This window comes from Aotus nancymaae, unplaced genomic scaffold, assembly GCF_030222135.1.
Source record: "Aotus nancymaae isolate 86718 unplaced genomic scaffold, 86718_ANA_hifiasm-v0.15.2.pri h1tg000028l, whole genome shotgun sequence".
Taxonomy (NCBI): domain Eukaryota; kingdom Metazoa; phylum Chordata; class Mammalia; order Primates; family Aotidae; genus Aotus; species Aotus nancymaae.
In genome coordinates this window covers 22109498-22131860 of record NW_026988441.1, presented here as the reverse complement: position 1 = coordinate 22131860, position 22363 = coordinate 22109498, and the positions used below count along the sequence as shown (strand labels likewise).

The 22363-nt window shown below is 46.3% G+C and overlaps 1 pseudogene; it reads right to left on the bottom strand.

Annotated features, from left to right (window-relative positions):
• Positions 1-17846: 17846 nt before the first annotated feature.
• Positions 17847-18255, bottom strand: LOC105714525 (large ribosomal subunit protein eL31-like; annotated as a pseudogene).
• Between the last annotated feature and the right edge of the window lie 4108 nt (positions 18256-22363).

The window sequence follows — 22363 nt, the reverse complement described above, 5'->3', positions numbered from 1 at the left end:
TCCAAACGTCGACCAGAAGGGGACCCAGTCCCATTTACTCTGCACCAAGAACCGCCACACCGGCCACAAGAGTCGCGCTGGCGACCCGTGGGGCTCCTCCACTGGGAATCTCCTGGTCCGTGAGCAACAAAAATTCGTCTGAAAGTATGGCATCCTCTCATTCTCTGCACTTTCACTGGGAGCCACAATCCTGAGCTGTTAGTAATTGGCCATCTTGGATCTCTCTCCCAGTGTTTTCTTATAATTAGCCTGAGGTTGTGAGTTTTCCAGAGAATACCATAGACGTGAGGTGTTTTTCTCTGCACATCAGGTCACTGTGTTGATCTCGATTACTTTGCTGAGTTGGCCCCTGGTCAGTTTCTCCACTATAAGATCAGTCTTATTCTGCTTGGATTCCTTCTCTCTGTGCTGTGGTCCAACAAACATCTCAAGAGAAAGGGTGATTATAGGACTCACCTTATTTACTTAGGAGTCTTACTTAGTCTTACATTTCTTGGTCCTAGTGTCTGAAAACACTTGTTTTCAGTTTTCTAGTTGTTTATGGCAGAAGAGTAAGTTCTGTAGCCCTAAATCCTTCAAGACTAAAGTCAGAAGTCCTTGGCAGTTTCTCTTCATGTTGAGTTCCTTGCTTGGAGATTTTCAGTTAATTTCATAGCTTGCAGTTCCTCCGATCTTGACCCACGTGAAGGCCAACCCACAGCTAGCATTCCCAGGGGAGACGTGATATGATTTGGTTGTGTGTCACCACTCAAATCTGATCTTGAATTGTACTCCCATAATTCCCATGTGTTGTGGGAGGGACCTGGTGGGAGATAATTTAAATCATGGGGCCAGTTTCCCCCACATTGTTCTCGTGGTAGTAAGTCTCGCGAGATCTGATGAGTTATCAGAGTTTCCACTTTTGCTGCTTCCTCATTTTCTCTTGCTGCCACTTGTAAGAAGTGCCTTTCACCTCCTGCCATGGTTCTGAGGCCCTCCCAGCCATGTGGAACTGTAAGTCCAATTAAATCTCTTTCTTTTCAGTCTCAGGTGTGTCTTTACCAGCAGTGTGAAAACAGACTAATATAAGACGCTACCCTTATCTAGAGCTCAGGCAGATAAGAACAAGTTTCCTTGCTGCAGTTGGTGTTTCTGATAGTGGGAACGTTTCTTCTAGTCCGGCTTTTCACTCTGGCAGTCTGGCAGCCTTTCCTGGGTCTGGTCTTTATGTATGATCTTAGTTCTACTGTCTTGGTCGAGCTCAAGGACTTGCCTCCTAAATCCTTGTGCTTTTAAAACATAAATTTCTTGGTTAGGTCCCAGGACAGCTCCAACTTAATGTCGGTGGTTTCAGCTTTTTCTTTTTTCTATTCTTTTTTAGTCACTGCCGATTTTTATTACTGTCACGCGAGTGAGGCTCTGTATTTGAGAAGATATTTATTATATTTGATCCAGCATTTACAGCAGGAGAGCTGGTGGAGGACACTGTGTGTACTGTCGTGTTCTTGGTCTACTGTTCTGCTTTATAATGGCTTAAAACGGCCAGGCGTGGTGGCTCATGCCTGTAATCCCAGCACTTTGGGAGGCCGAGGCGGGTGGATCACAAGGTCAAGAGATCGAGACCATCCTGGCCAACATGGTGAAACCTGTCTCTACTCAAAAAATACAAAAAATTTACTGGGCGTGGTGGCACACACCTGTAGTCCCAGCTACTTGGGAGGCTGAGGCAGGAGAATTGCTTGAACCTGGGAGGCAGAAGTTGCAATGGGCCGAGATTGCACCACTGCACTCCAGCCTGGCACCTGGGGACACAGCAAAACTCTATCTCAAAAAAAAAAATAAGAAGGCCTAAAACAGAACACTTAAGATCAGCTTCAGATTGTCTCATTGAAACTTTAATATAAAAAAGAAAGCTGTAATCTTAAATTACAATTTATTTATTTATTTTTTTATATGGAATCTCACTCTGTTGCCCATGCTGAAGTGCAATGGTGCAATCTCGGCTCACTGCCGACCTCTGCCTCCCGGTTCAAGTGATTCTCCTGCCTCCTAAGTACCTGGGATTACAGATGCGCACCATCATGCCTGGCTCATTTTTGTATTTTTAGTAGAGATGGGGTTTCACCATATGGGTCAGGCTGGTCTTGAATTCCTGACCTTAGGTGATCCACCCGCCTTGGCCTCCCAGATTGCTGGGATTACAGGTGAGAGCCACCACACCTGGCCTTAAGTTATAATTGAAACTGTGTAAGGTACTGTGCTAAGGTAATACATTGCCTTCAAGTAACTGATCTTCACTGGGAAGGTAGGTTAAGTGTATAGGTCAAAGGAGAATCCCAGACATGCTCCAGGAGCTGTGTGCTAAGAGTTCAGACTTGGGTGTGTCTTCTTTGAGGTAAGAAGATTGGCAGCTGCTTCACGTCAGAGGAGGTACCCTAGGTAGGATTAAGGATCAAGTGGATTTCTGGGATGGAAAACTTTCTAGTACTGGGGACAGAGATGATGAAATTTAGAACCTACACAGGGGTTTTATTTATGTGTTCGAGTAATAAGAACTCGGAGTCTATTATCAGTAAAATATATTTTTGGAGATTACAGATATTTTCTTAGGTTCCAAGATTTTCTTGGTAATGTCCATTTGGGATCTTGGAAGCTAAACTGAGGGTAGGAGTGGGCTGTCAGTGATGATTTGTTGGTGAATCTTATTTGCAAAGAGGGAATGGTTCAGTCTGATAAGAATTACAATGAAGACAATGTTGTGCCTTAGGGCAGACTTTGCTATTCTAAGATACAGAGCGGTGTCTGGGTTAGATCCACCTGTAGTTACAAAGGCGTAAGTTTAACATTTTACAGTTACTGGAAATCTTTCAAGAAGCACTTGTTAGGAGCTAATTGAGGTGCAACCAAAGAGCAGCACTCAGAACCTCTTCAGAAAAGTGAAGTTTGCAAATACTTGCTTGAAACTTGAATGTGCTTAAGAGCACGGAGCCGACTGTGACCTGTGCAGGCTTTCCACACGGCCAGGACTCAGACCTGTGTGTGTGTTCTGGGCTGGTGTTGCACACTCCAAATCCGGTCCCTGTGGGTCCCTTAATAAGAGACTTATTGTAGGAAAAGCTCTGTCCATATTGGAACTATGCAAAAGTCTCTGAAGAATTAGGAACATTTTCTGGAAATCTATTGATTTTTTTGAAAAGTAAGGAGCTAAGTTTCCAATAACAATGAAAGGGAAGAAAACCCAGCCGATAAATCGATGATTACTACCATTGTAGGTGGATTTAAAACGGAAATATTTTTGGAAAATGACATTTTATGTTGCAATGGAGTCAACTGATGGGGTCTTAAGACGGAGGATTCCCTGATGTTTAGTATCAGATTGACTAGGGACATTCTTGTATGCCAGCCAATCTCAGGAACGTGGGAGGAGTTGAGGGCTCCATAGGGTTGAGTGTGGACTGCCGCCCACGGAAGAGCTGAGGGTTTCCCTGTAATTATCCTTCATACCCTTCATCCTGGTGATTGTTAGGCTGGCTTCAGCGCCGTTTGGGGGCTGTTTGTCCATTTTCATCTGTTTCCTCTTGAACTGAAAAGGCTCTCTCAACTTTGAAATGTACTGACCAGAACACACTAGTCAATTGTGGAGCCTGAATCTATGGCGGCTGAAGAATACAACTGGTAGATTTCAGTGGGCATAGCCTTCCCTACGGTGGGAGCCATGGAACCCATCAGTCAGTCGACAACTTTCCGGTAACCTGGGCGTGGTTCATTACCCACATGGCTTCTCTCGCTTTGGAAAACAAAAAACGGCAGATTTCTGTGTCCTAATAGTGGCAAATGCAGCTGTTTTCGTTGTTCATTTTCGCAAACTAACGACTTCTGCAAAAAGATGAACCAAGATTAAAAGAAATCAGATGTGTGTATTTGGTATGCAATATTTTTGTATTACAAATAGCTACATTCTAACCCACATTAACCCCATGATATGTGAATTTTGCCAACTCCTGCTGTGTCTTTTAAATCAAATCCAGTAAATCACTATGAAGGTTCTAATTTCTAAACAAACTAGTCTTCCAGGAGAGGTGCTTTAACACTGTACTGCAAATTAGACAACCTAAGATAAATGGACCATCTTTGTTAATTATGTAGTTTAATTGATCAAAACTACCAGATAGGATTTTATTTATAGTGGTTTTGCTTAGCATCAAATTCTATACTATTAAAGAGCTTGTGAGTCATATATTTGGGGTCATTAAGATATATGCTGTTATTTAGCGTCTGTTAACCTTATTAAGCATCTTCTTTTGGGTCTAGTTCATGTCACAATATGAAATTGCCTTTAATTGAGATGACCGACTTCCATGACATTGTTCAAGCCCTGTACAAAGCGCTTTGCATTTTTGCTCTATTGATCCAGGAGCAATTGACTTGAACTATATTCAGAACCTGGTGGGGGAAGATGGGAGAAGATTTCCTGAGATGTTCTTTTTGCCGGTGGCTTTTCTCTCTGCATACCCCACTGTTTGCTTGTAACTAATTTTGCATGCCAGTAGGTAGCAGTGGTGAGCAGAGGCACAGACAGAAAGCTGCCAGTCAGCGATTATAAATTATTATTCATTTCTGTTATAGGTGGGGTGTGCAGTCAGTTACAGTAATAATTACCAGGACTAGAGGGTTTCCTAGGCAACCAATTTCCCCCCTCATTCATGCTGTTGCTGAGAGAGTGCCTGTAAAGCATGACATTGCTGTATTCTGAGGTTTGTTGCCCCCCTGCTGCTCCAGGTTTGAGGTTAGTTACAGCATCGTAAGGCGCTCTCAAGCATAGAGAACTCAGACTGGGCTTAAAAGGCATGCCGGCAAGAGGGCCTCTCTGCCGCTGTTTCACTTTTAAGGGACAGGCTTCCAAAAATGTAAATCCGGCATCTTGCTTGGTAATATTAGGAAGATCTCTTTAAGTTGCAAAACCTTTTATTTTCTATCATTTTGGAGATAGCAGATCATTTCATTTTTATGGTTTTATTATTTGATCAAAACGTGCAGAGACAGACCTAAAACTAGACTTTGCCTTAGGATTTGAGTCCAATAAATCAATGGGGAACTGTCACAGCTAATCATGGTTGTGTTTGTTGTTTATTCAGTTTTATGAAAATGGCTCATGAAGAGCAAGGCAGCAGTCTTCCCGAAGCAACAGGAACAGTCCTTTATGTAGTGAGAAAATAATAGAAACCACATCTATTATCCGGGATCTATACATGAATCATATTATCCTATGTTTGGGGGCTCTCCAATCTTTCATTTTAATGAACTTACATCAAGTGCTTTGCAGTGATAAAAAAGTAGTATTTGTTTGTGTCTGCTGTGACACAAACAGATAGGGGATTCATGTTTCAGTCTTACGTGGAGATGTGAAATGTTTATCCATTTACAAGGCGGAAATCACAAACCCGACACCAGGCATCCAATCTCGTCCTCTGCTAGGTGATCAGAAATGTTCAGTACCTCACATTGGACCTGTGTATTTATCACTGTGAGTTCTCAGCAGGATGTAAGTTGGCTCCATCAGTGTTCCTCGTGGGGACATCACCACCGGCGCTAGCCATGACTGATGAGTTCCTTGTCCGTGAACCATGGCTGGGCTCTTAGACTTCTGGAGCTGCTTAGACTTCCTGCAGGTGCCTGCTGTGCATTCAGGGGTGTGGTGGGGAAACTGCAGTCGAGTTCCAGGGGCAGTGAGGCTGAATGCAGTCTGCCTTGGGCTTGCAAGAGGCCACCGCTAACAGCTCTGTGCCCTTAGCCTTCCCTGGATGTCTGGAGGAAAGCTGCCTTCTGCCCTGGACCTAGCTCCATCCTTCTGCTCCAGAAGTGGCCCCAGGGTCTAGCTGCGCTGGGGAGTGAGACATGCCAGTCACCATTTGTCCAAAACATCTCACTCAGAACCAGCTTCTCGCTTGAGAAAATCTTGAGGGCCAGGCCAGGTGCGGTGGCTCATGTCTATAATCCCGGCACTTTGGGAGGCTGAGGTGTGTGGGTCACTTGAAGTCAGGAGTTTGAGACCAGCCTGGCCAACAGGATGAAACCCCATCTCTACTAAAAATACAAAAAATTAGCCAGGTGTGGTGGCTCATCCCTGTAATCCCAGCTACTCGGGAGGCTGAGGCAGGAAAATTGCCTGAGCTCAGGAGGTAGAGGTTGTAGTGAACCAAGATCGGGCCGCTGCACTCCAGCCTGGGTGACAGATCGAGACTCTGTCCCCCCGACCAAAAAAAAAAAAAAGAAAAAAGAAAAAGAAAATCTTGAAGTCCAGTTTCTTGAAAGCATCTCAGAAGTACTAAACATAAGTGCTCAGTTACCCTGTTAGATGTGGGCTTGTGAAGTGATTCATAAAAATGAAATATATGAACTATGTTTTTGATATAGATACTGTAAAATGTAATTGGCTATATGAATCCATCAGTCTGGGTTCATCTGTAGTTTAGGTTTACTTTAAATTACTTAATAATCTTTAAAAAGTATTTATAAGCCAAAACTATGAGGCTACCACCTGCTAGCCCAAACAGTTTTATCAAGTAATCCTAGGTTTTTTTTTTTTTTTCTGAATCGTTTAACAGCCTAAGTAGGAGAGAGTGTCTCTTGAAATGTAGCAGTCTGCTATACTACAGGCGGGGACTTCCGCACAATTTAGCAACGAAAATAATTTAAAAATTTGTCTTATTACATACCTCTCTGTGGCATCAATTACTTAAACTGCAGTGCTTAGCCAAACCAATGTTACAGATTAGATAACGAACTGATAACCTGACACACAGTGAGTTAAAGACGTGTAATGAAGTCGTTATTTACTTACAGACAACTACCCTTGCAATACAAAGTCAGAAAAAGTAGTTGATGTTCAAATAAGGCCATCTGAACTCTAGCTTCAAAATAACTCCCTTTAATTTCGTCCTCTGCATCTCTAAATTCTGGAGAAAGAAGGAATGTCTTCATCGTCAGAAGGACCAGTCTCCTATTTATAATAATGATAAAATAAAGAAAGTGGGCCAGCTCCTCCATCATAAGCTTGCTCTTCTGTTTTTTTTTTTTTCTTTAAATAATTGAACTGTTTCAAGAAACAATGTTAAAATCTTAAGGTTGGAGCATTCTTTCATTTTTTTGTCTAAAGATTACTCTGCACCCTAGACAAAGGAAATATTTAAACTGTTAAATTTGAACAAAGATACAGTCTGCATATGACTTCTCTGAAGCCCTATAAAAATTCTTTAAAATTGCCTATTCACTCAAATTTACTGAGTGTAGCAAAAATGTCAAAGGCATAAAGTCAGAGAAGATTGAATAAAATAATGCAGAAAGACAGATTAGTCATGCACAGACCCACACAGCCTTTCAGAGCACACAATACCACTCTTTATTACCGTTCTATCTTTACAAAGACTACGTTCAATACATAGAAGATGATACATGGCCAGCCATGTCATCTGCCTGTGATTCCAGAACTCATCTATCTGGGCCCTTTTCACAATGACATTGATGAGAGATCGCAGTGTTTTCAGACCATTGTTTTATTTATCATATATAATGGCTGGCGAAAAAAATAGGAATTATGTCACCGATGGCACATAAAAGAGTTGCACAGAAGATTCTGTGACAAAGTTTGGTAAAACCCAGAGCAAGGAGGCTCATGGAAATGTTTTTTTCTATCGTCCTCCTGCTGCGTCTTCTCCCCCTCCGTTCAAAGATCTGCACGCTGATAACTGTTGAAAAATATCAAGAAAATGTTTCATCAAGCCAAACGTCGGGGACCCTGCTCCTTTGTGAGAAACTGTTTGGCGATTACATTTTTGTTTAAATGTGGAGCACATTTTAATGACGGCCGTTATTTATGCATCTGCAAAGGGAAAGGAGACTATTTGTCAGTCACAGTTTTGTATCTTGCAAATTTAATAAAGAGCCGCCCTTAAGATAGAATTTCTTAGGCTGCCACAATTGACAAAAGCCAGCTAATGTTGAAATGTCAACAGCAAACCTCATCAGCAGGCCGCACTGCCTCACGATCAAGACCATAGCTCCATATAAACAAATGTATGTAATGTGCCTGTGTTGGGGGTGGGGGCTAGGAATCTGGGGATCTCAGTGCTTCGGGGACGCACAGCACAGGCTTAACACAGTCCCTCGACAGCCTCTAAATGTTCGGGAATCAGTGCTGTGTGTATTACCCAGAGAGTCTCAGGGAGCGTGGACTCAGATGTGACTGGCAGCTGCCTTGCAAAAGGTTATCTTGCCTATGTTCCTTGGGAGGACTCTCAATTCCATGCCCATGGGGAGTTTCCCTCCCTCCCTCCCTCCTCCCCTCCCTTCCTCTCTCTCTTCCTTTTCTTCCTTCCTTCCTTCCCTCCCTCCTTCCTTCCTCCCCTTTCTCTTTTCCCCTCCCTCCCTCCCTTTTTCCTTCCTTCCTTCCTCCCTCCTCCTCCCTCCACTCCCTCCCCCTTCCTCCACTCCCTCCCTCCCTTCCTTTCTTTCATTTTGGAGACAGGGTGTCCTTACACCACCCAGGTTGGAGCGCAGTGGCAAGATCACGGCCGCTGCAGCCTCAAACTCCTGGGCTTCAGTGATCCTCTTGCCTCAGCCGTCTGAGTAGCTGAGACCACAGGTGCACACCACCACACCTGGCTAATATTTTCGGTAGAGATAGAATTTTACCATGTTGCTGGTCTCAGCCTCCCAAAGTGCTGGGATCATGGGGAAATGTCTTTACATTTCTGTGCCTTTGGTGTTGTCCAAGAGAAAGCTAAAGAACAATTTTGGGGAGTTTCACATTTTGTAGCCATGAACCTGCCGTTGCACTGAACTTGAGAGATTTTCCGCAGTACCCTGATCTGGGTGTTCATCCACAGCCATCTCCTGCGTTGCTGAGCCGTTTCCTTGTTTGCAGAAATCAGCACAGAACCACGTGGAAGGCAATGTGGCCGCGGTGCAGTGCTGCGTAACTGGAAGATGAGACGTGCCCGCCTTCACTGCGGGGCGAGAGTGGGTTTCCCTTGTCCCGAAGGAAGACTAGCTTTGGTCCTGTGTTCTCGGTGGGGATATCTTGCCTTTTCCTATCCCATCACTGTTTCCTCTCTAGATGGTGGGCGGAAGACCTGCAAATGAATGGAGGCTCGGATCCAGAAGCTACCCCAACATCCAAGGGGCTTCACTCCTTCACGGCAGTGTGAGGGAGGCAGGGAGGGAAGCTAGGGACTGCCTGCTCAGGTGGATGGATTGCAGGGATGGAGAGGCTCAGAGCTGAGGGTCGTGTGTCTGCGCTGGCCACGGCCCTCCTTGCCTCCAGCTCATCTGAACTTCAGAAGGCCTGTCCAGTGCCGGTCAGTCTCCTCCTTCCTTTCCTTCCTCCTCCTCCTCTTTTTCTACTTCTCTTTCTCCTCGCTGCTTCTTTTCCCTCGTCCTTCTCTTTCGACTGCTGATGGATTGATTGATTTTTATTCATTTATTTTTTATTTTTTTTGAGACAGAGTCTCGCTCTGTCGCCCAGACTGGAGTGCAGTGATGCGATCTCAGCTCACTGCAACCTCCGCCTCCTGGGTTCAAGCGATTCTCCTGCCTCAGCCTCCCAAGTAGCTGGGACTACAGGTGCCTGCCCCCACGCCAGGCTAATTTTTGTATTTTTAGTAGAGACAGGGTTTCACCATGTTGGCCAGGCTAGTCTTGAACTCTTCACCTTGTGATCTGCCCGCCTCGGCCTCCCAAAGTGCTGGGATTACAGGTGTGAGCTCCCAAAGTGCTGGGATTACAGGTGTGAGCCACCGCACCCAGCTTTCAATTGCTAATTGACCACCCAAGTCAACTGGGGCAGGGCAGCCTCTGTCCAAGATCCCGGGGACTCCAAAGCCTGCTGGTGCAACTCTCCTGCCCTCCCTGTCCTGCATGGGGAGGAAAGCCCAGCACACCTGCTATGCGCAGCTCATCAGGTCCTGGAAGATGGAGGCAAGGGACAGACCCGGGGAAACAAGGTGTTCTTGGAGAGAGCTGTGTGCCTTGTACCCTCTGCAGCCAGGACATGTGTTTTGCCTTGGCCATCTTCTTTAAGTTGCTGGGCAGTGCTCAGAGGCCTCTAGGTGGTCTTCCCTGCCTCAGAGAAGGCTCCTGCGGGCAGATGTCCAAATGCTTAGCAGAGAGGGGTGGGGTTGGTGAGAGGCGCCATCCTCATTTGTAGCTTTCCTGCCCCAGGAGGGACCGTGGCTTCTCCAGCCTTGGATTCTTAACAATTCATTTAAGGGAGGAACATTTATTTATTCTAAAGGTTTACTGAGCCCCGATTATGCAGTAGATGCTGGGGACAGAATAATAAACAGAACAGGTTTGGTCACTACCTGCATGGAACCTAAGAGTCTGCTGAGAAAAATAGCATAATACAAAATGCATCCAGAGGGTAATGGGGTGTGGTGGGGGGGGTGGGGTCGGGAAGCCCTTTGGAGGAGGCAACAGTTACCCTGACCTGAAGGAGGACAGGAGCGAGCTGTGAGGGGGACACAGCTGGGACCGAGACTCAAGGCAGGAGCCCCCGGGGAGTGCTCCATGAGGCTGGGGTTTAGAGCAAAAGGCAGAGAGATGGCGGGACCCTGGCAGAGCCTCTGGGGCCTTGGGGACCAAGGACAGGATTTATTCTCTCACTGTGGGAAGCCCCTGGTGGGTCCTGGGCAGGACGAACTGGCTCGCATGGAAAGAAAATCACTAGGTCCGCTTCCTTCAGAATTGATTGCAGAAAGCCTGGCATGGAAGCAGGGAGACCAGTTATTACAGTCACTCGGTGAGAGAATGGTGGGGACGGTGGAGGAGAGGGAAAGCACATATAAAATACCGCATGGATTTGGGACCGATGGGCACGGGGAGCAGGTCAGGCAGGGACCATCGCTAAGCCCTGAGACAGGGGATCCCAGGGAGAGGCTGCAGGTACTCGGTGACACCTGGAGACTCGGAAAAGAAGGGGCCCCATGAGACATTCCGTAGCCTCATTTCCAGCACTTTGGGAGGCTGAGGTGGGAGGATCGCTTGAGCCCATTTCTTTGAGACCAGCCTGGGTAACACAGCAAGATCCAATCTCTACAAAAAAATTAAAAAATTTATATCTGTGTGTGTGTGTGTGTGTGTGTAAAACAAAAGATCCAGTGATTCTCTTGCCTCAGCCTCCCGAGTTGCTGGGATTATAGTCACCTGCCACCACGCCCAGCTAATTTTTGTATTTTTAGTAGAGATGGAATTTCACCACGTTGGCCAGGCTGGTCTCGAACTCCTGACCTCAGCTGATTCACCTGCCTCAGCCTCCCAAAGTGCTGGGATTACAGGCATGAGCCACCATGCTTGGTCTAGTTTTTAAAACTTTTACAGCCCTGTTTTTGCCCCTGCCCCTTTGGACCTCCCTGGCCTGCTGGAATCCCCTTCCTGATCGAGGTGGAGCCCACGTGAGACGTTTTAGCTCGTGGAGTGTGTGTGCTGCGTGTTGATACTCAACACGTAGAGGACATGGATGAAACAGCGCCGTGGCCCCTCTACTGTGTTTGGGAGGCCTTGTGTATCTGCAGAGTAGGTGGTCAGTGGAGTCATGGTGGCCGGAGTGGGCAGAGGATGGGGAGAGGGAAGCAGGTCACTTTGGACTGAAGAGATCAGAAAGGACTTCTCCGAGAGGGAGGAAGTAGTGGGCGGGCTGCGGAGGGTGGAGTGGCGGGCCTGGCATCCGGAGCCCCAGTGTCAGAGTGAGGCTGGGGACAGGGGCAGAGGGGACAGGCTGGCTGAGTCCGAGGGACATGGAATGCAGTGGCGGGAAGTGCTCATGGAAGTCACGAAGGTCAGCCCACTGAGGTCACAGGAGGCGAAGCCCCACAGAAGGCAGTCAGGCCTACTCCAGAATCCAGGCCTCTGATCACTACATTTTTCAAAGATAAGTTGCATCAGAGACGGAGAAGAGGGTACTCCCTGTCTGTTAGTTGTGATGTGACTTACGACAGTGGAAAATGAGAGACAGTCTGAGGGTCTGACAGTAAGGAACCAGTTAAGAATAAATGATGATAAAAATATGTGACCATTAAGGTTTTTAAGGACTTTAAATATAACGCTGGCTAATGCTCATTATTTATTTAATGTTTTGTGAAAACAGGATATGACTACCCTATTTTGTGAAAAAGACCTAAATGCAAAAATATGTGATTGTATCAGTGTGTTCTAGACTGGATTCTCCAGAGAAGCAGAGCCAATAAGATGGAGTTCTCTCTCTCTATTTATTCATCTAATTATGTATGTATGTATGTATGTGTCTATCTATTGTCTATCTCTATGCAATCTCTATCATCTATCCATCTAATCTAACATTTATCTATCTAATTTGTCTAACATCTATCTATCTATCTAATCTATCATCTATCTATCTTTATGTAATCTATATCTAATCTGTCTAACATGTATGTATGTATGTATGTATCATATCTATTTTTCTATTAATCCATCTCGAGGTTAATTTTAAGGAATTAGCTCACGCAATTGGAGCAGCTGGCAAGTTGTAATTTACAGGGCAGGCCGGCAGGCTGGAGACCCAGGGAGGAGTTGATGGTGCATTTCGAGTCCAAAGATTGGCTGGAGGTGGAATTCCCTCTTCCTCAATTCTGTTAATATCTCCAACGCCTGGATGAGGCCCATCATATTATGGAAAGCGATCCGCTTTATTCAAAGTCTGGTGACGCCAGTGGTTGTTCTAACAAATACCTTCAAGACAACATGTAGACCGACGTTTGACCAATAACTGCTACCATGGCCTACCTAGTTGATGCACACGATTAACCATTACTGGTCAAGCTTCTTGATCCGGCTTCTACTTTTACGTCTACTTTGGGGGAAAGGACTAGAAAGAAGACTGTCAGTGTTCATTGGTGGGATTCTCAGGGCACTTACATTTCTCCCTATCTTCCCAACGATCTGATAAACATACTTTAAAGAATTTTAGTATATACACACGTTAAAGAATTTTAGCATGTAAAATATAAAACATGGTAATAATAAAAGTGTTCTTGCCAGCCGGGCGCGGTGGTTCATGCCTGTAATCCCAGCATTTTGGGAGGCCGAGGCGGGTGGATCATGAGGTCAAGAGATCGAGACCATCCTGGTCAACATGGTGAAACCCCGTCTCTACTAAAAATACAAAAAATTAGCTGGGCGTGGTGGCGCTTGCCTGTAATCCCAGCTACTCGGGAGGCTGAGGCAGGAGAATTGCCTGAACCCAGGAGGCGGAGGTTGCGGTGAGCCGAGATCGCGCCATTGCACTCCAGCCTGGGTAACAAGAGCGAAACTCCGTCTCAAAAAAAAAAAAAAAGTGTTCTTGACCATCTGAGGAAACTGTCCTTTCAGCATCTGCAAAAGGGCCATCCTTGCTTGTATCAACTGCTCCTCCCCATACCCTCGCCATAGTATCATTTCTTTCATTAGCTCTTAAATTTACCTTTTAAAATTATGGAATAATCTATCCTATGACAGGAAGGATGAAAAAAGCAAACATCACCTCTGCTCTCACCAAGCGATCGGCGTTGCAGTTTTACTGCCATTTCCTTTTAGGTTCTTTTTCACAGTGTGTATATGTACAAAACACCACCCTAGTCTTGAAACTTCTTTAATATTCCATCACGTGAAGGCACCGTATGTTTACTGAGCTAATCTCCTATCGTCGGACACTAATGTTCTTTCCAGTTTTCCGTTATTATAAACAATTTGGTCCTAAACAGCTTTGTACACAGCTCTTTGCACACATCTCTGGTTATTTTCCTGAGAATGCATTCCTAGAAGAATAATTGCTGGGCCGATTGTACTTTTGAAAAATTGGACCTGGGTATGCAGAATGGCTTTATCACAATACTTGGTTCATATACAGTCTTCTTTGCTCTATGCATGGACCATACACAATGTAACTATTTAAATGATACTGTTTTTGAGACAGGGTCTCACTCTGTCCCCCAGCCTGGAGTGCATTGGCACAATCATAGCTCACTGCAGTCTCAAACCCCTGGGTTCAATCGATCCTCCCACCTCAGCCTCCCAAGTGGCTGGGACTACAGGTGTGTGCCACTACACCAGGCTGATTTTTCTTTGTTGGGCTTTTTTTGTTTTGGTAGAAATGGTCTCAAACTCCTGCATTCAAGCAGTCTGCCTGCCTTGGCCACCCAAAGTGCTGGGATTACACGTGTGAGCCACTGTGCCTGGCCTAAATGATACTTTTTTTTTTTTTTTTGAGACCATGTCTCACTTTGTTGCCCAGGCTGGAGTATGATGGCACAATCTCTGCTCACTGCAGCTTCCACCTCCTAGATTTAAGCGATTCTCTTGCCGTAGCGTCCACCAGAGCGCCGCCACACCCATCTAATTTTTGTATTTTTAGTAGAAATGGTGTTTCACCACGTTGGCCAGGCTGATCTCAAACTCCTGACCTCAGGTGATTTGCCTGCCTCGGCCTCCCAAAGTGCTGAAATTACAGGCATGAACCACCGTGCCTGGCCCTAAACGATACCTTTAATAACATGAGCCCACCACCCAAAACACGAACTAAGAACTTGATGATAATCTACAGCTCCCTCACTCCTCTCTGCCCTCATCCCTCTTACCCAAGGTAACCATCTTCTCAACTCTCTGTTCGTTCTTCTGCTTTTCTTTTTATATATTTCTGTTGTTTCTACTTGTATTTCCCAAAGTGTATATTTTCTTTATCTTTAAAGAGGTACCGCCTTGTATCTACATTTTGTGACTTACTTTTGCAATTAATACGATATCGTTGAGATTCTTTCATGTTGCTACACCTCAACATTGTTCCCTCAGTGCAGTGTTCCACTATAGTGTCCCACCGGGTGAAAATACAAGCTAGCTGTCTTGTGTTTTGTAGCTCCTGTTCAAGGGTATCTGGGTATTTCCAGGATCTTGGTATCATGAACGGCGCTGGTACAGCTTTACTGCGTGTCTCTCCTTTTACACATGTATATATACATAGGAGTGGACTTGCCGTGAATATTCAACTTTAGGAGATACGTTCAAGCTGTTTTTCGAACTTGGTGAGCCTCTCCAACATATAAGCAGTTGTGTGGATCCACATCCTCTCCAGCACTTGGTGTTATTACACTGTTAGTATTTATTAATCAAATACATGGACAGTGGTCTCTCATTGTGGTCTAGATTGCATTTCCCTGATCACCATATATGGCCATATTTATTTGCTCTTTTGTGAAATGCCTGGTTTTCCATTGTATTGCTTATGTTCTGATTGACATTCAGTCCACTTTTTAAATTATCTTTATTTTAGACAGAATCTTGCTTTGTCGCCTAGGCTGGAAGGCTGGAGTGCAATGGCATGATCTCGGCTCACTGTAACCTCTGCCTCCTGGGTTCAAGTGATTCTCCTGACTCTACCTCCCGAGTAGCTGGGACTACAGGAATGTGCCACCACATCTGGCTAATTTTTGTATTCTTAGTAGAGACGGGGTTACGCCATGTTGGCCAGGCTGGTCTCGAACTCCTGATCTCAGGTGTTCTGCCTGCCTCGGCCTCCCAAAGTTCTGAGATGACAGACTGGGGTTACAGGCGTGAGGCACCCACACCCAGCCCTAATGTATTTTTGACATTAATCCTTGTCACTTGCAGGTATTGCAAATATCTTGTGACTTGCGTTTTTACTTTCAGAGGTGTCTTTTGATAAATATGAAGTTCTTAATTTTAATATAGTCAAATGTGTTGATCTTCTTCTTTATAGTCACTGATGTTTGTTTAAGGAAATCTATTCTTACCCCAAGGTCTAAATGATATTTAGCTATATTTTCTACTAAGAAGTTTAAAGTTGTGTTTTTAACATTTAAGTCTTTAATCCATCTGGACTTGATTTGTCAACATGGTGTGAAGAGACGACACAATCTCTTCTTTTCCCAGATGGTTAGTCATTTTTCAACTTCACTTACTCATTAGTATATATTTTTTGTTTTTCCCTTACTGATCCTACATATAACTTTTGTCATATACCAAATGCCGCATACCTTAATGCGAGGTTCTCTTTCTGAAGTACCTCTCTGATTGACTTCTTTTTCCCTGCACTAATATGAGACTGTCTAAGTTACTATAGGTTCATACTAAGTCCTAAATAAGGTGGGGAAGTCAAGTCTTTCTTCCCTCCTTTTCATCTGCAGAAGTGTCTGCTTATTCTTGCCTGCTTGTTCTAGATCATTTAACAAGTTTCATTAAAAATCTCTGTTGGGACTTTGAAATAATATTGAATCAACAGATCCATTTGGGGAGAATTGATATCCATATAATGTTCAACTTTCCTATCCATGAATATGGTATATTTCTTCCACTTAGGATTTTTCTAAGAGCTCTCAGATAAAATTACATAATTTTCTCTGTAGAGATTATGAACACAGTTTGTTAGATTCTTTTTTTTTGAGATGGAGTCTCCCTCTATTGCCCAGGCTGGAGTCAGTGGCACCATCTTGGCTCACTGCAACCTCCGTCTCCTGGGTTCAAGCAATTCTTCTGCCTCAGCATCCTGAGTAGCTGGGACTGCAGGCCCATACCACCACGCCCAGCTAATTTTTGTATTTTTAGTGGAGATGGGATTTCACCATGTTGGCCAGGCTGGTCTTGAACTCCTGTCCTCAGAAGATCCACCTGCCTCAGCATCCCAAAGTGCTGGGATTACACGTGTGAGCCACCATGCTTGGCCTACTTTTTAAAATGTTTATGGCCCTGTCTGGTCTTGAACTCCTGACCTCGTGATCCACCCACCTCAGCCTCCCAAAGTGCTGATATTACAGGCATGAGGTTTGTTAGATTCTTTTGTAAGTATTTGATATTATCTGTTGATGTGGATCTCATTGCCTGGTAGCTCTCTGAGCTGCTTCTGTTTATTCCTTTTTTCTCTTAGCAGAGTATTGGAATGAGGCTGTTGAGAGCTGAGCTGAGGGAATGTTTTGGGAATGGATGATCTGGCCCATTTGCTGTTGCCTAAGCAAGCTAGTGAGGATCTCTGCGTTGGGCTCATTTGGGAGGAGAGCATCTATTCTTCTCTGGGGAAGAGTCATGGGTGCCCTGGGTGAACCAGGGAGGAAATCGTTAAGGGAGAAGCCCCCAGCCAGGAGATACTTTGTAGGGAGGAGCTAGGGGTTCCCAAGATTCATGCTTGAGTACTGGCTCTGGAGTCTACCAGCTGGAGACTTCAAAAAAAGACTTAACCTCTCTGTCCTCTATTAGCAAAGGTGCTCAAAGGTGAGGTTCACAGGAGGAGATTTCTGCACAGAGTTTAGAACAGTATGAGGGATTTTCCTTTTATCTCCCTACCAGCTGAGATTGGTGAGCCATTTACATTGTCAGAATGCTGGTGACAAATGAACAGCCACAGAGGCAAAGCCAGGTGAAAGATCATCACAAAACAGAACAGATGTTCCCACACTCTGAAGACAGAATCGTAGTTTCATGGGCCTCAAAATGGAAAGATTCATCCAAGGAGTATAAACTAAGGGGACACTGAGCAATGCCACTTCTGGGGCTTTGAGAAGCTGCAGAGTTCTGGGGACTGCTTCTTCCCTTCTATGGCGGAGTACTAAGGGGAGAAGCTGTCATTGCAATGCGAATAGAGGCAACTGGGAATTGCATTAAAGGGACTTCGAGGATCTCCCAGCTTCATTCTGGGGACAGCCGACATGAACCCTGCCTCAGTCCCAATCTCTGTGACATTCACCTCTAACCCCTTCTTACCCTCGTGGTAGGCTTCCTCCAATACTTCAATTGGGGCCTTTGCCAAGATGACATCAGGATTTTTTAAAGGCAATTTTATAACTTTATTTGATGTATTTGATGATCAGCGATTAGTTCTCATCCACATTGACTGTCTGTAGATTTTTGAAAGTGGTAACATGTACGTAGGTAATGAAAGTATAGAGCTTATTTGGTGAATCTTCATCCTCATTACGTTTTCTGGACACGGATTCGGTATGGGACATTCCTTATTCCTTTGGCCCAGACAGCTTTGTTGAGCCCGGTATCAGTGCGCACATCTGGAGTTCCCATCTCCTTCATGGCAAATTTCCGAATCTCTTTGAGCGCCCGAGGGGAGCGCTTCTTGAAGCCCACTCCATGGCTGCGCTTGTGAATGTTGATGGTGTGTTCTCGGGTCACCACCTCGTTGATGGCAGAACGGCCCTTTTTCTTCTCGCCGTCCTTCTTTGCGGGAGCCATTCTGCCGGGTCCAGGTTGGAAAGGAAGAGCATGAGGGATTGTGGGAGGAGAGAAGCCACAGCTGCAGGTACCCACATCGGGATATTTCTTAAGTTCCGCTTGGATTCCATCCAGGCTTCCCTATGATGCTTGAGAGAGGCTGCCCGTCTTGCAACCTTTAAAGCACAGTGAAAACCATCTTCCACAAGTTCCCAGAAGCTCCCTGACGCCCTTCTCTGACGAAAAGGTCTTTAGATGGTACCTAGACTTGTGTTAGAAGCTTTCTCACCAGGCAGCCAAAAAGGCTCCATCCTCACCTGATTTGTGGTCCCCAGAAAGGAGCCTGCATTAGGCCGATAAGTCATCATCCAGAGAGGTGATGACAGTCGTCTCCATGACCACTGATTAATGAAAACAGGGCTAGTTGGACGCAGAGTAGATGGTTATAAATGGTGCTGTCAGAGAAAAATAATTATTGTATTAATAAGGAAACGGTTCAAAACCAGGCTCTAAAAAAAGAGAACTGGCAACTTAGCATCTCCATGGGTTTCCGAGGCGGACTTGATGGAATGGTGGGGAGGCTGGGGTAAGGTGTTCTAGCTCCCCCACCGCCCGCCTCTCCAGAAGGCAGCCCCTCCTTGCCTGTGCACGTGCCCACGTCCACACGTGGCTGCGCAGTGGGTGTGTTCGACCTGACCCAGCTCTCCCGGGATGCGGCAGATGAGCCGGGGTTGTGTGCAGGCTTTCGGTACCACTTCCAGCAGGAACGGGGAAAAACGAGCATATCTTATTGTACCTGAAACACTCTATGATATGTACTAAATATTATGACTACTCGGGGCCTTGCAATAATTGATTCACCCACACAGCCATTTAGTCTGCGAGCTGTTCGTTTTACAAATTCTACAATCTTTTAGAAATTCTTTCAGTGCAGAAGATTGCTGCCTGGCCTCAGATTCATTATGGTGATTGAATCCTCTTCAATAGAGAACGGTTTAAAGAGAGCACAGGCCCCGTGCGTCTCACTCAGAGTGAAGGCGCATAGGTTAAAAGCTTGTCTGGTGGCATAATTCACTGCCGCTATGCCAAACAATCACGTCTTATTGTGACCTTCATAAGATACAAAAAGGCAACAGGATAGAGCTTGGCTTTTTTTTTAAAGCCACTCACAGATTTAGCTTCCCAACATCTGAAGCTTGGAGAATTCCTAATTAAATAACCAATTAATAATGTAGAATAGAAAAAGCTATTTTTTTTTTCTGAAACGCGAAATCATAATTAATCAGAGTACAAAAAGCTGCCTGTCTTTATATCAGAAAAATATAGACTAGGTATTTAAATATTCCACCACACCTGAACCCTGGCCATCCGTCATTGTTATGACTTAAAACATCTCAGACTAAATTAGGTTTTGTTTGTATAGAGCAGTGAAAGTCAGATGGCTTGAATGACAAAATTAGAACATGCTCAAATCACTGAGACAAAACCGCATAAAGAGAAAGATGTGCAGGAAAAGGGCTGCCAGTGTGAAGCAGAAATCTTCCACTGATTTAAAAAAAAAAATGCGTTATTTCCTATTTACCCAACCACTTGGTGTAAGTATAAATTTTGAACCCCAGGCAGACATACCAGGAAAAGGAAAATTATCCCCATCCCCTTGTCAATTGCCCAAAATAACATGCACAGCTCTAAAGAAGTTATACCCTCCCCATCACTTCCCCCTCGCCCCCACCCAAGTTTCTCCACCCCCGGCTGACCCTGGCCCTGGTCTTGGCGTCTACACCCTCAGCCGACCCGCCCACCGATCCAGCCCACGCCCGGTCCCCGCCCACTGATATTGTCAGTAACACCAGGCAGCAGCCACTAAGGTTCTCCCCCCGCCCACTGGGGCACTCCACACCACCTCCTGGCACATTTATAGTTCAAAAGAAAAGCTCATTTTTATAGTTGGTGCCACCTCCACAATTTATACTTTGCACATGAAATACCAAAACCAGGGAGTACAGTTTCCAAGGAAGAAATCTGATAAAAACACTTTTACTGATGGAAGAGATTGGCGGAGACGGTCGCCATCTGCAAGGAAGCAAAGCCTCCTGCAGGTGCAGGTTGATCCAGGGCCACCCGAGCGTCCCTCACTCAGGACCACATGCCCAGGCACTAAGCATGTCGTTTTGTGTTTTTCGAACATGCTAAGCGTTTCCTTACCCTCTGGCTTTTCCTCTTGCCGTTTCCTCCTTGTGGAAGTGAATATTTGAAACCCACCTGGTCTTCTTGAGGTGACCCAGTTATTACTGTGTGAGGATATCTTCGTGGCTTCCCTGTGAAAAGTTGTCCCATCCTGCCTGTGGGCCCCTGTGTTACTTTGCCGATCTCATTCTCCCTTGTGTTTGTGGGTGTGAACTCTACCTGTGACTTCCCTGCCTCCTGGGGGCCGGTGCCCTGAGTCCAAGCCAGCCCTGCATCGGGGCTGGGCACAGGGTGTAGTCACATGATGGTGGGGCCACAGTGCAGACTTAGAGGGACCCTCTCTCTGCCCATGATGCCACCAGCCTCTGTCCCACCCAACGCCACAAATCTCCTTCAATATATAATTTGCTGTTATCATAGCAATATATAATTTTTGGTGACGTTTTTACTGTGAGACTTTGTGTGGTGTTTTTTTTATTGACAAAACCACTATGAATCAACATACATGAACACGATAAAAATGTGAGAGCTCTCTGCATTACGGCTGAGGTTTTGTCAATAGGGCAGTGCATTGATCTCTGCTCCTCTTTGGGGTTATTTGTGGAGCTTCAGCGGGTGGGTTTCGGAGCTACAGAGCTCAGGACGTGCAGCTCCTGAGCCTGGGGTTTCCTGCCACGCTCCCCCAGGCGCCGCCTCCCTGAAGAGGGCAGGACCACAGAGAAATCTCAGCCTTGCAAGGCAAAGAGAAGAAGACAGGGAGCTGGGAGAGAGCTTGCTCATCTGCCCGCCCGCCCTCCCTCCCTCCCTCCCTCCCTCCTTCCCTCCTTCCCTCCTTCCCTCCTTCCCTCCTTCCCTCCCTTCCTTTTCTTCCTTCCTTCCTTCCTTCCTTCCTTCCTTCCTTCCTTCCCTCTCTTCCTTCCTTCCTCTCCTCCCTCCCTCCCTCCTTCCTTTCATTCCTTTCCTTCCTTCCTCACCTCTCCCTTCTTCCTTCTTTCCTTCCCTCCCTCATCAACCAAAGCAGTCAGTCCACTGCCTGGCGCATCAGGAGCTGTGTACTGGGGGCCTGGGGGTCAGCCCTAGTCAGCTCACAGGGTGCTCCCATCTGGAGGAGACGCAGAGCTGGGACAGTGGGCCCTCCTGATGGGCACTGTGTCCTGGGTGGACAGGGGCCAGCCCTGGCCAGCTTGCCGAATGCTCTGATCTGGAGGAGAGCAGAGCTGTGGACAGCCCCTCCTGATGGGTGCTGCTCAGACACTCACTCCCGCCATTGACAGAGTGTGTCCTGCGCACCAGACTTGGGCTGGGGTCTGCTCATGACTGCAGTCCCTGCTGTCAGAGTAGGGGGTGGAGGGCAGGCAATGTTAAACACTTAATCACCCAAAAAAGCCCATTGGTCCCGAGTGGTGAGGTACCTAAGGGAAGCCGCAGGGTGCTCTTAGTAAACAGTGGGCGACCTGCCCTGGTGGGGGTGGAAGGGCTCCTAGATGTGGTGTCTGTACCAGGCTCACAGCAGCCTGAGCGCTCCTGGCGGCACAGTGCCTGGAACAAACCCGGTGCCTTCGAGGAGCTTTGAGGGGGCCCCTGTGGCTACGGCGGGTCAAGTTGGGTGAGGCACAGGGAGCAGACTGTCGTCAAGAGGGTGGGGGAGAGGCTGGGGCGGTTTCTAAAGGGGCTGGGGCCCTGAGTTTTTCTGGGCAGCAGGAGCCCATGTGACAGGACTCTGTCCCTCTGCTGTCCCCACCTAGCCACCCCCTGCTGCCACCACGGGCCTGTCCTCTCCAGGATCCCTTCAGACCATCCCTGCCCAGACCCAGGTGTGGGCTTCCCTCTCCGATACCCTCCAGGTAGGAGACCGACGGGGCCTGCACACCCTTCAGGGTACAGTCTGCTCCCCACCCTCCCCTCCAGGGCCTCGCAGGGGAGCCTGCCCACCCTGACCTGCCCACAGTGGGGAAGCCCCGAGGACCACCCCCCATCATGC